Below are 20,490 nucleotides of genomic sequence, written 5' to 3'. Positions count from 1 at the left end.
CAGACCCAGTGCATGGAAACTATACATACGGTGACTCCTAAAAGTGTGGATCTCTCTGACTCGAGACCTAGCGTGGGCAGAGTTCTTAGAAGAAGAAAGAATCTCTTCTGTTGTTCTATTTGCTTATTAAGATTCTGTCTTTTTCAATGCCTTTCTTATGTAGACTTCTCTGCTTTGTTTGCCATAAGATCTCTGTAGCCTATGCTGGCTTGGACTTCACAGTTATCCAGGCTAACCTTGAACTCATGGTCCTCCTTCCTCTTCTTCCCAAATGGAATTGCCGGTGTAATTATACCTGCTTCATGGACTGGGTTCTTAATTTCTGTGAAGTTATACCTCTGAGAAGAACTTTGATGTGGTCCACGGACACAATTTTCTCTGTGTTTTATCCTATCAAAGTGCTATCGAATAGTCTTTTTTTGTGAATGTATGTCCTTTGTAAGCTGTGGGCTCCCAAGCAGTGCTGAGTCCATATTCATTTCTTTCTATTGAGTAACAGCTCTGGTTTTAGGCAAATAAGAGAGTAAATTTCTCTCTGTTTGGATGAAGTTAAAATATAAAGCCTTAACTATCAGACATGAATCATAATCCTGCTTAGACTAATATATTATTTGGGTATATCAAACACTACACGATTAATCTTAATCATTTCCATTCTTTTAAAATATCAGCAGTTAAAAATTACATATCTTATTATTAAAAATGGTTTGAGCTGAGATGTAATCTCCCAAATGAAGGAATAAAAATAAGAACAGGATAAGGCAGAGAACCATTTTTCTTCCTAAAAACTTGAAATAAATTGAAATCAAAAAAGTTACACATTGTTAAATAAATCAGAAGACTTTATGACAGCGCTAATATTTTATAACAGGTTTTTGACTTGATTTATGTATTTAAAATAACTAGCAAAGTATTCCTTCAATGCTAAAACATAAATTACAAATGGGAAGCCTTGATTTATGTTAATGGTGGATAGTGTATGGGATGAGGCAAGTGATTGCTAAGTTTTGCAGTATTCCCTAGATGGGGCGATGGAGGCACAGAGCACAGAAGATGCTGCCTTAGGAAGTGAGGGAATCTTGATAGGAACTTTCACTTCTGTTTCAGATATCCAGATGTTTGTGAAAGCTGCTGGAGAGGTCTCAGCTACTCCATGTCACCATGGCAGACCAGATGTATGCAGAAGTCTGCGAGGAGAGTGTAGAACTTGGAGCAGATTGTCTTCTTAGGTAAATCTCAGGTCTCTGATATTTCCCTATAATGTGCAGGTCACATGGCCATCCAGGCAACACCGCTTCACATTTTCATACTTCAGCTTCAGGACCAGCCTTTTGTTCGGTTTGTGTCATGCAGCCATCTTCCTGATCGCTTTGCATAACTGTCCTGTCCTCCAGCTCTCTCCTTAAATATGCCTGCCCCAGAGAGTTCTTTCTGGATCTCCGTACCTACAGAGACCCCTTACCCATTGCCCTCTTTACTCCCTGCCACTTTAAAAAGAATTCTTTCTTAGTGCTCTCACATCTCATGGTTTGCCTCCACCACAAATTATCTGTGGTGGGGGAAAAAGTCCGCGTTATTAATTCCAACAGCAGTACCCTAATAGCAGACAGTAAAGATGCTAGAAAATTATTAGAGAAATGAACAAAGATCTGTGAGACTGCATTTGGAGAGAGTACCTGAATTTAGAAAGTGTAAGAAGCATTGCTTTAAATGAACACAGCCATACGCCCAAGAGATGTCTTTACAGATGCCTGACTGCTTTCTCATTCAAACAAGTTTCTTGTGATGCTTCAGTAGGCAGACTGTTGGTCTCACAGCTATAGCCCAGTCCTTCCCACAGAGGCTCTCAGTCTCCCTTTGTCGGCAGGTGCAAACAGACTGACACCCTATGGACACATGCTACTGAAATGAACCAGGACTGCTCTGTGCCTCCAGAGCCCTGCCTGTGCCTACCCCTCTTCCTTTTCCACCGAGGAAGTCAAGTTAGCAGGTAAGCTAGCGAGGGTGAGCATAAGGCCTCACAGGGACCACCTTAGGTAACACAAACTTATCAGTAACAGGCAAGCAATAAACCAGTTATAAATATTAGAGACTTTTTATAGCAGTGAATTACTTGCTACAGTTAATACAGAGTGTTTTTGCTGACACAATGACGTGATTTTTTTGAGTGTATGTTTTAGCAATTGAACTTGAACTTCTGGGAAGCATTTTATTGTTTATGGAACTTTTAGGGAAGAAAGCAATACATGTAGTTGAGTCTAAGTGGGAGAAGAATGCTTGGGAATAATTGCCGTAGAGCCCTTACGGATCCCTGATAGGTGTTGTTTCAGAATGATAAGTGTAAAGATTATTGATCTTTAAAGTGAGCCAAGTCAATGCAAAGGTCACACGTCTTTCACTTATAATGCAGTTTCATTCAGTTAAAAGTAATTGATTTGTTAATATTTTCTACCGTGTATTTAAAATACACTTGGTAATAAATTCCAAGTTCTTGAAAGAAAGAAGAAAATAACAGTACAATGACTTTTGTGTCTCTTTTAGTCTTATCTGGAGGACACTGGTATAGGCCAGGAAGTTCTGGGAACAAGATATATTCAGGAAATAAAGCTGCATGTATGTGCTCCGTTGTTTCAGTTCATACCGTGTCCATATGCCATGTAGATACAGACACATATTTACTTCTAGGCTACACTGCTAGTACGCCATGAGTCCCCATATATTTTTCACTTGCTTTCCCATGATGTTAATATCTTACATAGCCACATGCATTTACTAAACTAAGGTATTTGCACTGGCACGCCATTAAGTAAGCTAACCTTTTTCAGACTTAATGGAACTTTTCAAATAATGGGTATCTTTTTTCTGTTTTGGGATCTAATAATATTATATTTACCATATATGTATTTACTAAGGGATAAAATATAAGGGAAGAGGCAAAGACTTTTATGAGTACTCAGGCATCAGTACTGTTAGCATTCAGCATATTTTCTTCCTAGCCCATGTACATTAACAAACACCACACACATTTTTAGGGCAGGCTTAACACCTATTTTTAAATATTTTTGTAACTCTTGTTTTAAATATTTGTGTGACAAGATCCAGCGATGGGCCCTAGGCTGGCCTAGAACTTGGGCCATCTTATCTCAGTCTCACAAATGCTGGAATTCCAAGAGTGTGCTATTACACCTCGCCACCCACCTATTTTTATATTGTCTTCTCTCAACATGTGGATTCCAGGAGTGGACTTAGGTCAACAAATATATTGGCCAATATGCTCACCCACTGAGCTGTCTCACCAATTGTTTTTAATTACTTAGCAAATCACAAATATTACCCTCTGTAGTTTCAGTTTGAGATACTTTTATATGTCCAGTTTTTAAAATACAGGTATTCTTTTGGTTAACATTATTTGTTCATTGTTCCTTTCCGTTTTTTTTTTTCTTGCAAGTGATACTATGATGATTTTTAGTATACATGAGTTTTGGGTACTATCCATATTTTTACAGATCAGAAAGAAGAATGTATCACGTATCATGTGAGAACCTAGGTACTCCCCCAATTTATTTTTTATTTTAAAATCAAGACTAATATATTTAAACTAAACCGAAAGCTCTAAGTTTGAAAGTGAACCTGTTTCCCTGCGGGAAGGAAAGCCCTGGGAGGTCCTTGGGCTGAAGCAGCACTGCAGGAATTGTTCGCACACACCTAGGTACAGGCAGCTTCAAGCCTAGGCTTTGCAGAGGCATTCCAAGTAAGCGGTCCCATCATCACAGCCCAGAAGTGGCATTGCTTGGGCATTTCCTATGGTTGGCCAATTTTACTTTTAGGGTTTTGCAATTTCTTGGTCCCCAAATAGTAAGTTTTATTTTTAGGTAACAGGCATCAGCACCAGAGAAAAGGACTCTGATTGTCCCTGACATTCAGAACAGGTAGTTCATCTGCTCCTAAGGCGTAAGTCCTATAGTGTCTAGGCCTCTTGAGCTGTAGTTAGAGGATATTGTCACACATGAAGCAGAATCAAAGCAAGGAATCCAGATGTCTGTCTTCCCGCCCCCAGAACCAGAGACCGTAGCAACTGGACATTGCGAACTCACTCGTGGAATAAAGACATTGCTCTGTCTGGACTAGAATGTGGAGAGTGGGGGCCAGGATGGCTTCTGAAGTTAAGTAGGCTTTATATACCCCGAATCCAGTACAATTAGAAACTCTTTGCTATTAGGTAACTGATACCTTAGTCTGAGCTTTCTTGACACAGCTAGATGTTGATTTGAATGTCTTGTGAAAATATCTGGTGTTACGGTATCTGACATACAGTGTGCACTTAGATGAAAGGTTACTCAATGAAGGACGGGTGAATGTGCTCCCTAGCTGCTTGAACATCTTATGTTTTAAATAGGTATATGGCTATTTGTAATAGAAAATACAATAAATATCAAAGAAATAACTTAAATATCCATTTAACTCTCTTTCTCTCAGGGTTGCAGACACATAAACAGACTCTGGTTAGAATTTATTGGATGAACAGTCAGATCCTGAGATTTAGGAGCTGAAGCAGCAAGCAGTTTGATGATACGAGCTATGGATCCCTGGGGCCTCGGAAGCAGATGGTTATGGATCTTTCACCTGGACTGTTGATGCCTTTATTCCTCATCTTTAGTGACCAGTCACCAGTTGCAAGGAAGACAGGGCTGTGTCCCACAACATGGACACAGATATCACTTCTCTGATTCAGGAGAACTTCACAGGGCAAAGGGAATGTTGGGCGACTAATGTATTTTAAAGTATTTTGTATATTTTACTTGAATTATTTATGTAGTATAGAGAAACTAATTTTAGATATGACAGATGTTATTAATTTAGATAACAGTTTACCATAAAAGAGAAACATAATATTTATATGCTGGGCTGGAGGTGGAGCCCAGTGGTGGTGTGCTTGACTAGCATGCATGAGGTCCTGGGTTCAATTCCACGAAAACCTCCTCCCTTTTAAAAAGAAAGCAGAAAATATTTACAGGATGAAATTTCAAAACTTCACTAAAAGTTTTTAAAGGTTTTGTTGAGGCTTGATTGACATATTCTGAAGTCCACATATTTGAAGTCATGGCTTGGTATCTTTTGGCACTTAGGACGCACATCCTGACAACTGCCACCATAATGAAGACAACAAGGTCTTCCACCCCTGGATGTCTCCTTGTGCTTTTGTGTTCCTCCCCTCAGTCCCTGCTGTCCCTAAGCACCGATTACTTATGCCCCTTAGACTGACTCGCATTTTCTAGAGTTCCCTTAAATGGGACCATGCAATGCATATTCTGTGATATGGCTCTTCTTCTCAGCACAACTGCTTTGAGACTCATCCGTGTTGCACTATATAACAGTGTTCTGTTTCTTTATATGAGTGACTCATACTGAGTGGATTATACAGCTTGTTTATTTATTAGTTGGCAAAGATTTTACTTATTTCTATTTGCGGATGTCATCAATAAAAATAAGAATTTATGTACAGGTGATTTTTTTTTGATATGTTTTCATTTCTTTAGGGTTAACTAGAAGTAGAATTACTAATTGCCAAGCAGCAAATGTATTTAGCTGCCAGAGAAATGGAAAATTAAAACCATAATGACATACTTATTTAAATGGCAGGATGAAAACATAACTAATAATTTCATATTATTATGCTCAGTTTAATAGATGGAAAAACTGGGGCTCACATTTGAAGAAGGCGCTAAAGTCTCAGGTTGGAAAGATGGGGACTTACGTATCACTTAGTTATCCCCTTTTCTGTCAGGACAGGCTTCCCTAGTCACAGTGACCATTATGGAAGTTCTAGCGCAAAGTTTTGCTATCTACATAATCTAACATATAAAATATATGAATTTCTAACATCTAGCTTTATCTGGATGCCTGTTGGGAAAGTATTTAAAGTATGGAAAATATATGAAAACTTTACTGGTCCAACAAAGATAGAGTTCTGTTTAAGTATGACCCCTAAAAATCAAGTTGTTTTTTTTTTTTTAAGGGTCTTATATAGCCCAGACTTGTCTCTATACTGCTTTGTAGCTGAAGCTGGCCTTGAACTCCGTTCCTTCTGGCTCCATCTCCTGAGTGCTGAGAGCACAAGCATGCACCATGTCACCCAGTTTTATGTAGTTCTGGAGGTCAGACTCAGGACTTTGTGAATGCCAGGCAGACACTTTACCATCTGAGTGGCATCCTCAGCCCTTGGCTGCGTTTTTATCTGACAGATCTCAGCCTGACCTGCTCTCTTATTTCTTAGCCATTTGATCTTAGGCAAGTTATTATTATTATTATTTGATTTTTATTAAGTAAACACTTTAGGCTTCAGTTTCCTCTTTTGTAAATTAGAGATAGTAATCCTCATGCCAGTGTTTTAAGGGCTAGAGCATCTGATACATACAGTTTACTGCTATGCCCTATAGTTATTAGTCTCCCATCACTGACGTTACCATGCCAGTAATAATATATGACCATCATAAGAGTAGGTGTCTTAAGCTTTGTACTCACTAGCAAGATCAAAACACCAATTTATCATTAGCGAAGATGAATATGAAGGACTTGTTCTCTCCTTTGGGGAATGGTAATTCCAGGACAGACTAGGACAGTTTACTCCATAAGAGTATTAAGAAGTAAAGGAAAGTTGTCCTTTAAGCGTAAGCATTGAGACCTTCTTATTAAGAACTAGCTATAGTTGCTGTTGAGCCACATCCTCAAGGAGACAATGCTTTTGGTCAGTAGTTGCGGACTTCAGCGAGGCCTCCTCCAAGCACTTAGATGTAAGATTGTGAAGAGAGACAAATATGCTGCTTTACTGACTGCCTTCCGCAGTGTTCACTCAAGTAGTCCAGTATAAGTTGGTCCTGCAGAGAGGCTGCAATTCTGCTGCTTGGTACCATTATTGATATGCAAACTTTCCAGAAGACAGGCACTGAGAACAATTGTTTCTTCATGCTGGAAAAACTGTACCCTGCTTTCAAAACAACCAGGTCAGGTGAATGTTATGTCTCAGCTATGAATGTATGAGTCTTTCTTACAGTACAATCTATATGGCTTTCAACTGTTCTGGTTTAAGCATGACATTCCCAGCTTGATCCTTGGATGACAAAGGAGTAGAGATTATGATGTACAGCACACATCATGTACCTTGAACTCGAGTGTTGACACACATCATTTTTGTGTAGCATTGTTTGACCCTATCATTTTGCAGCACAAATATAATTATTTATTTTTTTACAATTTCACTTCAAAGTCAGTGCATAACACTTTGGAGTACCAAGCAACTCCAAGGTTTGCAAAGTGTGTCCACAGCATACCCAGCGATTTTTTTAAAAATGTGTGGTGGTGTACAACTTTAATCCCAACACTCGGGAAGCAGAAGCAGGTAGACTTTGTGAGTTCAAGGCCAGCCTTGTCTACAAAGTCAGTTCCAGGACAGCCAGCACTGTCATAAGAGAAAACCTGTTCAAAAAAATTAAAATGTGTTAAAATATGCCTAATAATATATATAACGTTTTCACATTTCAACTGGGCACTCAACATATTAAGTACATTTATCTTTTTATATAATCAGCTTTCTTCATATCCTAAAAACTTAAAAATCTGCACCCATTTAGCAATAATTGTCCACATCTCCCAGAAATCACCATTCCACCTTCTCAATGTATTTGACTTTTCTGCTCTTTTTTTTTAAAATCTCATTCAGTGGGTTCATTCAGATCTCTTTTCTGATTTTCAGTTTCAATTCACACTGATAAATCAGAAATGGTATGGGTACCAGAAAAAGGAACCTATATGCATTGTTGTGGGAAGGTAAAATAGACAGATCATGGAGAAGGTAACTAACACTAAAGGCTTTTTGAAAAACGTTTCAAAATCTACTATTGCAGAAGTAAGAGGAATTTAAGTGGAATTTCCATATAATGGGGAAGACAATGTCCTGTTGAGAAATCATATACAACCAAATACAACACCTAGCACCAGGAATAGCTTAAATAAATCTCCATTGAGTCTTCGGCTGAAGATATTCCACAGATTTCTCTCCAAACATTGTTGGCTATTGCCAATGCTGTTAGTTACCCTCTGTAACCTGATGGTAAGACCCAGTTACTAAATCACCACATATTTATGTCATCCAAGATGACATATTGAGCTGGCTAGCTACTGACTAGCATTCATAGTGCTGAAAAGTACTATACATGTTACCAGAGAAGAAAAGTAGTCATGAACCTAGTCATAAGCCCTGTGGGCTACAGTAGTGACCTGCCTGCTAGGTATAGCTACATAAGATTGCATAAAAGTTATAGGAATAACCGATGGTCTGAATGAGAATTGCCCTCATAGGCTCATATATTGAAATGCTTGGTCCCCGGTTAGTGGAACTGTTTGGGAAGGATTAGAAGGTGTGGTCTTGGTGAAGGAGGTTTATACCTGGGAGTGGACGTTGAAGTTTCAAAACCTACAGCAGGTCCAGTCTTTTTCTCTTTTTACCTGCAACTTGTGGATCAGATGTGAACTCTCAGCTTTGCTCCAGTGCCAACCTGCTGCTTGTTCTTCACCATGATGTAAGTAATCCCCAATTAAATGCTTTCTTTTATAAGTTGACTCGGTCATGGTGTCTCTTCAAAGTATTAGAACAGTAACTAAGAGTAATTAACAGTAACCAATTGTTTTTTAAAACTTAGCTTTAAGGCTCACTCCATGAGATGGAACCCATATTTGACACTGTAAATGAGGCCAGAAACCTGAGGCTAGACAGGTCATGGACCCCAGGGAGAAACCTACTATTATTCTGCTTAGGGAACATAGAAACAAAATGGACCTTGATAGCATATTACTGCATCCATAGACCCGCGCCTTCCTCAGCTCTTACCAGAGAAGCTTCTTCTCTCATTAGATAGGGTTTAACACAGAAACCTACAACCAGTCAATGTATAGAGGATGATTCTGCCCTTACGGGACATCTATTACATCCTTCCCCTCAGGACTCAGGGATTTATGCAGAAGTGGAGGTGGACAGTTTGAAAGAGCCAGGGATGGTGATGGCTCCAAGGAAAGAGCATCTTCCAGACACAACAGGACTGACACAGATATAAACTCACACAGTGTGACAGCAAGTACAAGGCCAAGCCAGACACAAACCCTAGCACAAAGAACGGGAAGTGGATATAAAGTTTCACAAGAAGCTATTTGCAATTGGTAGCTGATGGGCGAGGGGGAAAAAAGCGGTTTTCTTTGATGGAATGATACTGGGCATGTCAACTACACTCCATGGCAGGGCGAGTTCTCAGGAATAGTTGACCAACACAAAATCACAAAATACAGACTGTTGTTGCTGCTGTTGTTGTTGTTGGTGGTGGTGGTGGTGATGGTGGTGGTGGTGGTGGTGGTGGTGTGTGTGTGATTTTTGGTTTTTCTTTTTAGGGGAGAGAAATAACACGAAGCTGGAGGATAGGCAGGTAGAAAGGACTGGGAAGTGTTGAGGGTGGGAAAAGACTATGATCAAAATATATACATGAAAAAAGCTAGAACAGGCATGATGGAAGTCAGTGTGAAGGTTTCTCAGGAAACTTAAGTTAGAGCTACCATATAACCCAGCTATAGCACTCTAGGATATAAACCCGAGAGAGTGTGAGTTAGCATACGACATGTAACCAGCTAAGCTCAGGAAGACAAACCCCACGCTTTTTCATATGCACAATCCACATTAAAAAAATACACAAATAATGTTTTAAAGACATGAAAGGGGAAGGGGGATTACTTCAGTTCTCATGGGGATTACTAGTTCTATCCATTTTCCTGCATATTAAATAACTTCATTCTTCTACATGACTGAGAAAGCTCCACCATGCAGAGATGATCCATATTTTTCTTATCTATTTGTCTGCTGATGGACACCAAGGCTGATTTCTTATTTTGTCTATTATGGACAGTGCAGCAGTAAACATGGGGTGCCACTTATCTCTTGTATGCTCATTTAACCTTAATGGGGTGTGACCGTGAGCACAATATAAAATACATGTGTGAGAATATCATAATGAATGCATAATTTTATATAACGAATGTGCATAAGAAAAATAAGCAAGAATACACAAAAAGTTCCCTAGTTCCCTGACTGAGCAAGAAAATTCATGCTGCGTGTTGGGCGAATCCTGTTTTTTATCTTAACACCATGCAAGCATTTGTATGTGTGCTTTGCTGTGTTCTGATTCCATAATAATAAAGCAACCCTCTGGTTATGGTGTGTTTTTTTTTTTTTTAACTTACATGAAACTAGCAATTTCCAAGCCTTCATCCAACCTTGTTTATGCTACACAGTGTTGCATTGAGGTTTGAGGGGTAATGCAATATCTTAACTCCAGAGATTAAACTTTAAACCTCTTCCCACAATCAAGTATGTTTTGACACAGTGAGCAATCTACAGGTAGCTGTTGACCTAGGCCTAACCCAATCCTCTGGCTATGATTAGTTCATGGGCAGGTGTGATTGCTAACTCTAACAGTCAACCTGACATAGCCTTGAGGTATTGTCCAGATCAGGTTGACCTGGGGGTGTGTCTGGGCGGGGCTGTCTTGATTATATTCATGCATGAAGGTGGATGGAATTAATACAGGCCAATTGGTATAAAATAAAAGCTACTTTAATATAAATAGCACACTCACGCAACCGAAGTTCCCGCGATGCCCAGAAATAGGAGACAGGAAGAAGGGGTTACCAGCGTTTGTGCACCCCAATTTATAGACAGGAAGAAGGCCGTCCCGCCCCCAAAGGGCGGGCTCTCTCTACACATGCATATAGGAAGACCCCGCCCATTGTGGGCGGCACCATCCCCTGGATTTCTGGTTTCTGAGAGCTGGAGTGAATGAGCGTACACAGAAAGCACTGGAAGCATGCCTGCATTCATTTCTCTCTGGTCTTGACTGGATGTGATGGGACTGTTTCAAGCTTCCGTAGCCTTGGTTTCTCTGCAGCCATAAAATGTAGTATGGAATCGTGAGCTAGAACGAGCCCTTTCTTCCCTAAGTTGCTGTTCGGCAGGGCGTTTAATGGCAGGGATAGGAATGAAAGCAGGACAGTCGATATTTACTTTGGTCCAATCCAGCTGAAGTTTAGGACTCTTATTTGGTGACTGGACAGAAGCCTGCCTCCTCTTACTGAATTCCACGCACAAAAGTAGGAGCCTGCCAATGGCATGGGAATGTAGAGGGTAGAAATCTCATTCTCGGTGATGCTAGGTCAAGTGTTGCCTCGAGCCCCCCTACAACTGATCTTTTGAGCTCTATAAATCAATTTCGTCTTTTTAAAATTATTTAAACAAACTTGCATTGGCTTTTTCCAATTGCTTGTTTTTAAGCACACTCTAACTAACCATCTGTGAAATTCTTTCTACAGGGTCATAAAACAGTGATTAAATGGAGTTTGGCACCTCTTTCCCCACTCCCTTTGATACTGAGTTCTCATTGTGAGAAAATACCTCCTTTTCCGTCCTTGCACATAATTTCTTTCTTTAGCTTGTTTGATGTGATAGGCTCATTTTCAGGATCCTTAATTTCTTTAGCTTGTTTGATGTGATAGGCTCATTTTCAGGATCCTGGCAAGCTAATCCTTAAGGTTATGGGACTGCTTGGTGTTGACCTTCAGGGTGATGGGTATTGTCCCATGAGGTTATGTTGGGAGATCTTTTTTTTTTTAATTGTTTTTATTGCACTATACATTTTTCTCCACTCCCCTCCTTTCTTTCCCTCTCCCCTTCTACCCTCTCCTAGTTTACTTAGGAGATCTTGTCTTTTTCTCCTTTCTATTTAGATCCATGTATGTCTCTCCTAGGGTCATCTTCTTTGTCTAGGTTCCCTGGGGTTGTGGATTATAGGCTGATTTTTTTTTGGCTTTATGTTTAAAAGCCATTTATGAGTGGGTAATATTATATTTGTCTTTCTGAGTCTGGGTTACCTCACTCAGTATGTTTTTTTCTAGATTCGTCCATTTACCTGCAAATTTCAAGATGTTGTTATTATTTTTTTAAACTCTGAGTAGTATTCCATTGTGTAAATGTACCACATTTTCTTTATCCATTCTTTGGTTCAGGGGCATGTAGGTTGTTTTCAGGTTCTGGCTATTATGAATAATGCTGCTATGCAGAAAGTTGAGCACATGTCCTTGTGGTAAAATTGAGCATCCTTTGGGTACATACCTACTAGTTGTGTTGCTGGGTCTTGAGGTAGATTGTTTCCTAATTTTCTGAGAAATAGCCATACTGATTTCCAAAGTGGATGTACAACTTTGCACTCCTACCAGCAATGGAGGAGTGTTCCCCTTACCTCCCATCCTCTCTAGCATAAGCTGTCATCAGTGTTTTTGAGCTTGGCCATTCCAACAGGTGTAAGATGGAATCTCAGAGTTGTTTTGATTTACATTTCTCTGATGGCTAAGGATGTTGAACATTTCTTTAGGTGTCTTTCAGCTATTTGAGATTCGTCTGTTGAGAGTTCTCTGGTTAGGTCTGTACCCAACTTTTTTTTAAAATTGGATTACTTGTTCTTTACTGCTTCTTGCCGTGATGGTACTCTCGGGATAGTTCCTTTTTCTAGTTTCATTGGCTTCTCTAAAGTAACAGCCGGTTCTAGTCACACCTGATCGCCAAAATGACATCTTAGTCCTGGTCACATTATCTGGCTCAGCTTCCTTCCCCTAAAGTCTGAACCCTTTGTGTGTTGTTATAATGAAAGCCATATTGGCTAGCACAGTGCTTAGCATATAATGGGTTGACTTTAAATGTGAGGAGCCTGTGTAATTCTGACTTTGACATCTCAGAGAATATCAGAAGATGCCATTGAAGGCTTACACTCTTAATAGTCTTGCTTCTCCACTGTCTTAGTCAACTTACTTATATACTTTACAGGATCTCACACAGTAGTCAATTTTTAGAACTAGATGGACTTAGTGGTGTTGGTCTGTAGTCTCAACCACACAGGGGTTTGGGGAAGGATCACAAGTTCAAGGTCTGCCTGGATTACACATGAGTTCTAGGACGGTCTGTCAACTTAGTGAGACTTTATCTCAAAGGAAAAAGTTAAGAAAAGTCTGGGAATACAGCTGGCATAGCAGTTGCCTGGCATGTCTTGCATCCTAGCTCGGTTCAATCCCTAGAAATGTACACACACACACACACACACACACACACACACACACACACACCCCTTTTCACAGTGTCCGGTACCAGGAGGTGAGACTTTTCCTTCCCACAGGGTGAAAGTTGAAGAGAGGACAAGGAAGTGGGCGTCTGTGTTTTGTTTCTTCAGGTGCAAGTTATTGAACCCACAGCTTTATAAATGGAGAGCAAGTCCCTTTTATTGCTGAGCTACATTCTCAGCCCTGATCTCATCTTTTGATCAGGATGCTACTTCTCTGACAACTGACATGCTCTTGCAAGAACCACTTTGACCTACTCACAAGGACAGATCCTTACAGCCTTTTTACCTCTTAGAGGGGCCATCTCTCCACACAGTTGCAATGGGACTCAACGTTCTAACACATGAATGCTGGGTATATATGTTCAGACCATGGCAGCCACTCTTCCCATTAAACAAGGCACTGGGTAAGAACTTTCTGGTAATGTTGTGTCTCACTGTTTTTCTCTTCGTATTCCCGTCAGGAAATCTATACACCAGGCCACATTTTTGATCCCAGCACTCAGGAAGCAGAGGCAAGCAGATCTCTGTGAGTTTGAGGCCAGCCTGGTCTACACAGTGAGCCCCAGGAAAACTAGAGCTACACAGTGAAACTTAGTCTCAAAAAACAAAACAAAACCAAAAGAAATCTATGCATCATTTCTCTTTCCTCTGCTGGGCCTGGGTATATGGCCTGAGCATGGGTTAAAATACCACAGTAACAGTGGGTTGTTCTCACCTGGGGTACGTATTCAGTGTTTCTTTAAGGACTAAAGATGCTTGCAAAGCCATCAAGAGGCTGCGGTCATACAGAATACTGCAGTGCTTATCGTTTCTAATTTTATCCTCGAAGTTCCAGGCTCCTCTGATACAGGGAGAGTTATAGATTAAACTATATTCACCTGTCTTTGGGAACTGTCCATGGACACAAACACCATCAATTGCTGCTAAACGAGGAACATTTTGCCTTGGCATCACCAAGATAACTTGGGATTTGAATTCACAAACATTTAAATGCTGTCACTCTAAATATACGATGGCCTTGACTTGTATTTTCTCATTTTCAGTGATGGGACTATTTTTAAAAAAAAAAAAACAAACAAACCAAAAACAAAGCATGGTGTCTGTGTGAGCCGGTTCAACAGAGTGCCCTCAAAGTCCTGAATAAATTATAGGCAGATTTATGGGTATTGCTCAGGGCCATGGTAGATTGACTGGGTTAAAAAAAATGGGATCTATTTATCCTGTAGGTCTAGCAGGTCTTAGGTGTTAGGGAAAAAAGGTTCCTGAGTGAAAGCTGCATTTCTCTGGTCCTACAGATTGCTTCCTGTATATAGAGAACCGTTTGCAGAGTAGAAATAATTCATTCACCTTAAAGTGACACGTTGTCTAATTGGTCACTCAGGAAAACGCTGTCAGTGTGAAGCAGCTAACCTTCTGCAAAATCACGGCTGTAAGACGGCTCTCAAAGTCACCCTGGATACTTCAGGCAGGAAGAAATCAATGCCGTTCCGGATGAGTGGGGCCTGTTTACCTGCTGGGTACATTCAAGAACACTTCCCGTGGTTAATGTTTCCCAGCGTTGATCGCATTGGCTAATACTACGCTCTCATTAGGCGATGACTGGAGACGAGAGCTCTGAGCTTCCGTTTAGCTTGGTCACTTCCAAGCACGTCATTAGATTTACTGCTCTGTGATTTTCCATCTTGGTTGATAAAGGATTGTCTTGTGAGCTGTGTTCATGTCGGGGAAACGCAAAGATGGGTGAGAGATAGGTTCTGCATTAAAGAGCCGTGTTTCTTTAAATTGGGGCTAAGATGTTAGCAGGAGTAGGGGAGTTTGAAAAGTATTGCCGGGTGACTACACTTCTTAACAGAAAGATCAAAGACCCTGGAGATTAGAAATCTGGACCGTGGATAGCAAAGAAGAAGAACCATCTTATTTCCTGCTGAAGGGAGTTGCGCACTCTCAGTGTTGATTGTGTGCCTCTCCTTCCCGCCACGTGGAACCTCTCTCCCAGACCTCTCTTCGGTGGGGTTGATCCTCAGGGTGACAGCTGTCTTCACTGACCCTATGTACTCAGCGTGTGCTACTCAAGCTAGGCATACAACCGCCCACACCATTTGGTCAGCTACGAGCCTTTCGGAAGTGAAACAAAGGCAATTTAATCCTCCAGAATAGGATTTTCTTTTCCTATTTTCTATTTCCTACATATTGCTGAAACAACTGCAGTTTGTATGTTGTCCTCTAATTGTCAGTATACCGATTGTCCACCTGATTGGCGGTACAAAGGGTAAGAAAAAAAATGAGGAAAATGTGAAAATTATTTAGCCTACAGTAAACATGTAAAACACTTAGAAGAAATCAATTTGTCTTTATATTTTGACCTAATATCCATTTGAGATAGGAAAAGAGTCCTATTTTAAGTTTTATTGTTATTTTTAAATTTTATGTGTATGAGCATTTTGTTTCATGTGTACACACACACACACACACACACACACACACACACACACACACACACGTGTCACTTGCATACAGTACCTACAGAGGCCAAAAGAGGGTGTCAGATCACAAGGAACTGGAGTTATAGGAGGCTATGGGTGCTGGGAATGGAACCTGAGTTCACTGTAGAGCAGGAAGTCCTCTTATAGGCTGAGCCATGTCTCTAGCCTCTGGGCAGAGCCTTATTTATTCTGTAGTCCTAACAGAGGTCAGAGCCTACTGAGTGCTTGGTAAATCTTAGTGAAGTGTATGCATAATTGACCAGTTGATCAGAACCTTTAAAAACAGTTACTATTTTTATTTTAAAGATTTATGTATTTTATGTGTATAGGTGTTTTGGAGCCTTCTATATTCCATAAAGTGTTTTTCTAATTATAAAAACAATAAATGTCTATTGAAGAAGATAAGGACAATTGCAAAGAATGTATATAACAAGTACAACTTCTCACAGGTCAGGGAACCCTGATTGCTCTTCGAGCTGATGAGGGAGGGGGACTTGATCGGGGGAGGGGGAGGGAAATGGGAGGCGGTGACGGGGAGGAGGCAGAAATCTTTAATAAATAAATAAATTAAAAAAACCAATTATCAGACACAATAATTTTTCTTCCACTTTTTGGGGGAAGTGTATGTATTTTCACTATGGGCATAAACACGAGCAAATCACTTCACATATTATGAAAATGTAGTTCGATTATCCCCGAGCTGCTAGAGCCCTGACGTGGGAGTATGAAGAATGTGGCATAAAGGGCATTATAAAAAATAAGAGGCCATAGATTTCCTGTGCAAAGTTACTTAGTGATCTCACATCAGCCCGGCCCCTTCTGCTTTTCTGTCCTACTAGGAAGAATGACCTTGAAGGGGTGTGTGTGTGTGTGTGTGTGTGTGTGTGTGTGTATGTGTGTGTGTGGTGGGTTGTATTCTGAGCCGAGAGAAAGGTCTTGGCCACAGTCCAGCTCCACTCCCGGACACAGAAGAGAGCCCTCTGATGTCTCTGGAATGATTTAACTTTATTGCCTATTGTCTCTCTCTCCAAATTGCCTTCAGGATGAATGTCCCAGCCAGAATCCATATAGAGGACAACAGCTTCCCAAGCACCTTCCTAGATACAGATGTTCTTTGTCTTTATGAAACATCCTTCAAATTGACCATTAATGGAGGCTGTGTTTTCCACCTTATGAAGAGGAAATTATACCACATTAGAAGTTCTGCTCTCTGGCTTGGGCCGTGAATTAGATGAGGGTTATAGGCTGGAGTGCTTCCCTACTGGGCATAGGACTCAATTTCTTTTCATTCACGTTAATTTCACTGTATCACTGAGTGCACAGGCATTAAACTGTTAAATGCAAGCAATTCCCAATTGTCCGACACAAATAGAAATCTTTAATGAATAATAATAAAAAAGAAGCCGAAGAATGAAGCCAATATGCAAAATGGGAGAACCTGGTAATCAAACTTTCTCTTTGTAATGGCTTGAAAATCTTCCTTTCTCCCCTTGAAGTTTCCTTTGAAAAGAAAAGGCTGGAGAGCTGGCTAAGTGGCTTAAGTGCTTGCTTTGTAAACACAAAGACATAAGTTCAGATCCCCAGAATCCCCATAAAAACAAGGCAGAAGGCTAGCACTCAGAGAAAGGAGATGGGCATATCCTGGAAGCTTGCTAGATAGCTAATCTAGCTGGAACCAGATTTTCTCGGTCAGTAAAAGTCCTTGTCTCACAAATATGGTGGAGAAATGATTGAGAAGACACCCTAGCATCAACCTCTGGCATCCACACATACATCATACACGTGCACATACGTAATCACGCAAAAAATAAAATGAAAATAGAAAAGACAAAGCAAGTACACTCAAAAGAAACAAAATGGAACAGAAGTGAGTAACACAGTAAGCAAGAAGTAAAAGGCTTCGTCTGGGGCTTCCATGGTGGATCAGAAAAAACCTTCCCCCTCCCTTTGGCTCTAGCAATAAAGTAGTTTTGCTGCTGATAAGAAAGGAGGTTTTAGTTTATGCATCTCAGTAACAACAATCTAATGTCTCCAGCCCTTTCTGGCCTCTTGGGGGTGGAGTCACATTAGGAAAAAGGAAGAAGATTCTTTCTTCCTCATTAACCCTTCATTCCAAAGCATCTGGTTCTGTAGGTTTGCATCCAGTATAAACTGAGACTTAAGCTCCTATCCCAACTGGGGGGGGGGGTGGTCTAGCCACCAGTTTCTGCTCTCACTAACTTCACAGAGGGAGCGGTCAAAGGAAGTTTGATCCGAGACACGCCCAGGTGGGAGCAAGCTTCCCCCACAAGCAGAGTGTCTGAACAAAATTGCTTCTGTTTCTGTCATCACACTCCTTATCTCCAAAGTGGGCAATAAATAACTGTCTGCCGTGATTTCCAATATCTCAGCAGCAGAGTTTAGAACAAATGAAAATTCACATAGAAAGGAGACTGGAGGGGTGGACACAGTAGGGTGACAGGAGTTACTGTTTGTTTTGTCTATGCCTTTCGACGTCCTAAAAACAGACAAGTATTATCTTCGTAAGAAAATTGCGATTCCCATTGTTTACATGCTTTTGTGTTCAGGCTCACGTAGATTAAAATAACCTTTGACATTTCTTCTCCTTTTCCTTTGCCCCATAAAATGTTCCCTTCCAAACAAGGAAGAGTTAAGGTTGATGCGCTTTGAAAGCAAAGGACATACAGGTTCATTGGTTTCTAGTTGTTGCTGTAACAAATGCTAATAAATGGTTTGCTGGCTTCAAACAGCATAAATTCGGACGTGAGGGCAATCTAGCTCCAACACCTATTACCCCATTGATCGCCAGGGTGGATGGGGCTGCTCTGGCTGGCTAGGCCGGTATCCCCTTCCTCCCTCACTGCTCCATGTGCGCCCCTCCCAAACAGAGGAGGACAGGCCTTCTGTTAAGGGCATGCAACTAGCTGTGCTCCCCTGCTAAAACAATATAAATTCTTTCCGGTGCACTTCCGGAGGTCAGAAAACTTAAATTTATTTTATGGCACTCATGTAGAAATGTAGGCAATGTCTGCTCGTGTGTGGAGGCCTTGAAGGAGACTCTGTTCCCTGCTGTTTGCAGCTGACGATTGCTTGGCTGTGCTCCTTGCGGTTTCGAAAGGCCTTGCTCCAGTGTCTCCTTCCATCACTCCTCCTTCTTTCTTTAAGATGATACTTGTAAATCTATTGGATGGTTCAGATAGCCAACGTAGCCTACCAATTTCCATGCCAGAATCCTGAAGAAAACATTTGAAGCAGGCCTGACTGGGGGTGTGGATTGCTCCTACAGCCCCATCACTCAGGAGGCTGAAGCAGAAAAATCGCTGCAGTTTGGGGATTTGAGTCCAGCAAGGACAAATCAATAAGATGTTGCCTCAAAAATAAAAGGAAACCGAAACTGGGGAGTTGACCCAGTTGGTAAAGTGGTGGCTGTGCAAGCTGAGGACCTGAGTTTGAATCCCGGCACCCACAGAAGCTGGGTGCGACAGCACGTGCCTGTAAACACTCAGTGACGGGGCCTTAGAACTGGGTGGATCTCTGGAGCCAGTCAGCCCAGCTGAATTGACGAGCTCTGGAGTCAACGGGAGACCCACTGCCAAAACACACCGGTGGAGAGTAACTGAGGAAGACACCAACAACTGACCTCTGGATTACACACACAAGTGCACACACCCCAGATGTGAACACACATAAAACAAAGTAATGAAGTATAATTTGCACGGTCCATTTCCCACAGGTGATTAATGGAACTTTTGGATGAAGTGATATAACTCATTCCATTCCATGGAGCCAAAATGAGAGGGGAAGGATGAGAGAAAAAAGCATGCAAGGGAAATCAACAAAGTCCCTCACCGTGGAAAAGCATAGACTCTTTCCAGGATCTCTGCTCTGTTCTTGCAGACTGACTCTATTGGACCAGCTGCCTGAGAGGGAACGCAAAGTGTATGGGTTTGGTGTGGTCTCAGAAGCTGATGTGGCCTATTGAAAACACCAAAATGACTCTACCTAGCAACGAAAAGCTAGCAAAATCTCTAAAGGACCAAATTCAGTCTGAAGTTATTACATCTCCTTTGAAATGTCAGTTCCTAATGTTTAAAGGCCCCGGGGGAAGCCTCAAGTCGCAGACTGAGCTTTGATTCAAAGGGAGCTCATGTTCTCCGGTTCGGTACTAAAAGGGTGCCCTAGAATAATTTTTGGAACAAAAAGCAAAAAGGTTCAAATTATTATTATTTTTGTTGCAAAAATGCCACATTATCGAAGTAGCATCAGGGATGGATATTATCGTATCTCATCTATTATTAATGAGGTTCTGCCTTAATATGGTTATAATAGGTGTGAGCCTTCCACCTTGAAGCTATCGCTAACACAATAACAACCCGAAATAATGAGGTGCCGGCGTGATGTTTCTCTTTTGTGAAGGTTTATACCTAGGGTTGCCTTTCCCTTTTCTTATAACAACAATGCTAAACTGTGGCATTTTAGACAGAGACAGGTGTAGGTTTTATTTGTCGTATAATAGTTTCTGTTTTGCATCTTTACAGTTCAGATTTACTGCAGAGCAAAACAACAGTATTTTTTAAACTACCGTTTCCCCCTGTGATCCTGATTTAGATCTAGGGAATTCAAATGTCTTTCTATACTATGTGCTGAGAGGGAGGGGAATGGGAGGGTAGAGGAAAGAAAAAACAGCTACACATCCCCAGCAGCTTAGTTTCCGATTCTGTCCTTTACAGCAAGCTATTACAAACGGTTGTGTTGAGGTTTGCTCCCCAAACCCTGCTTAGTCCTCAGTGCCATTGAATTCGACA

This window comes from Microtus ochrogaster, chromosome 10 (assembly GCF_000317375.1).
Source record: "Microtus ochrogaster isolate Prairie Vole_2 chromosome 10, MicOch1.0, whole genome shotgun sequence".
Taxonomy (NCBI): Eukaryota; Metazoa; Chordata; class Mammalia; order Rodentia; family Cricetidae; genus Microtus; species Microtus ochrogaster.
Note: the sequence above shows the minus strand (reverse complement) of the source record.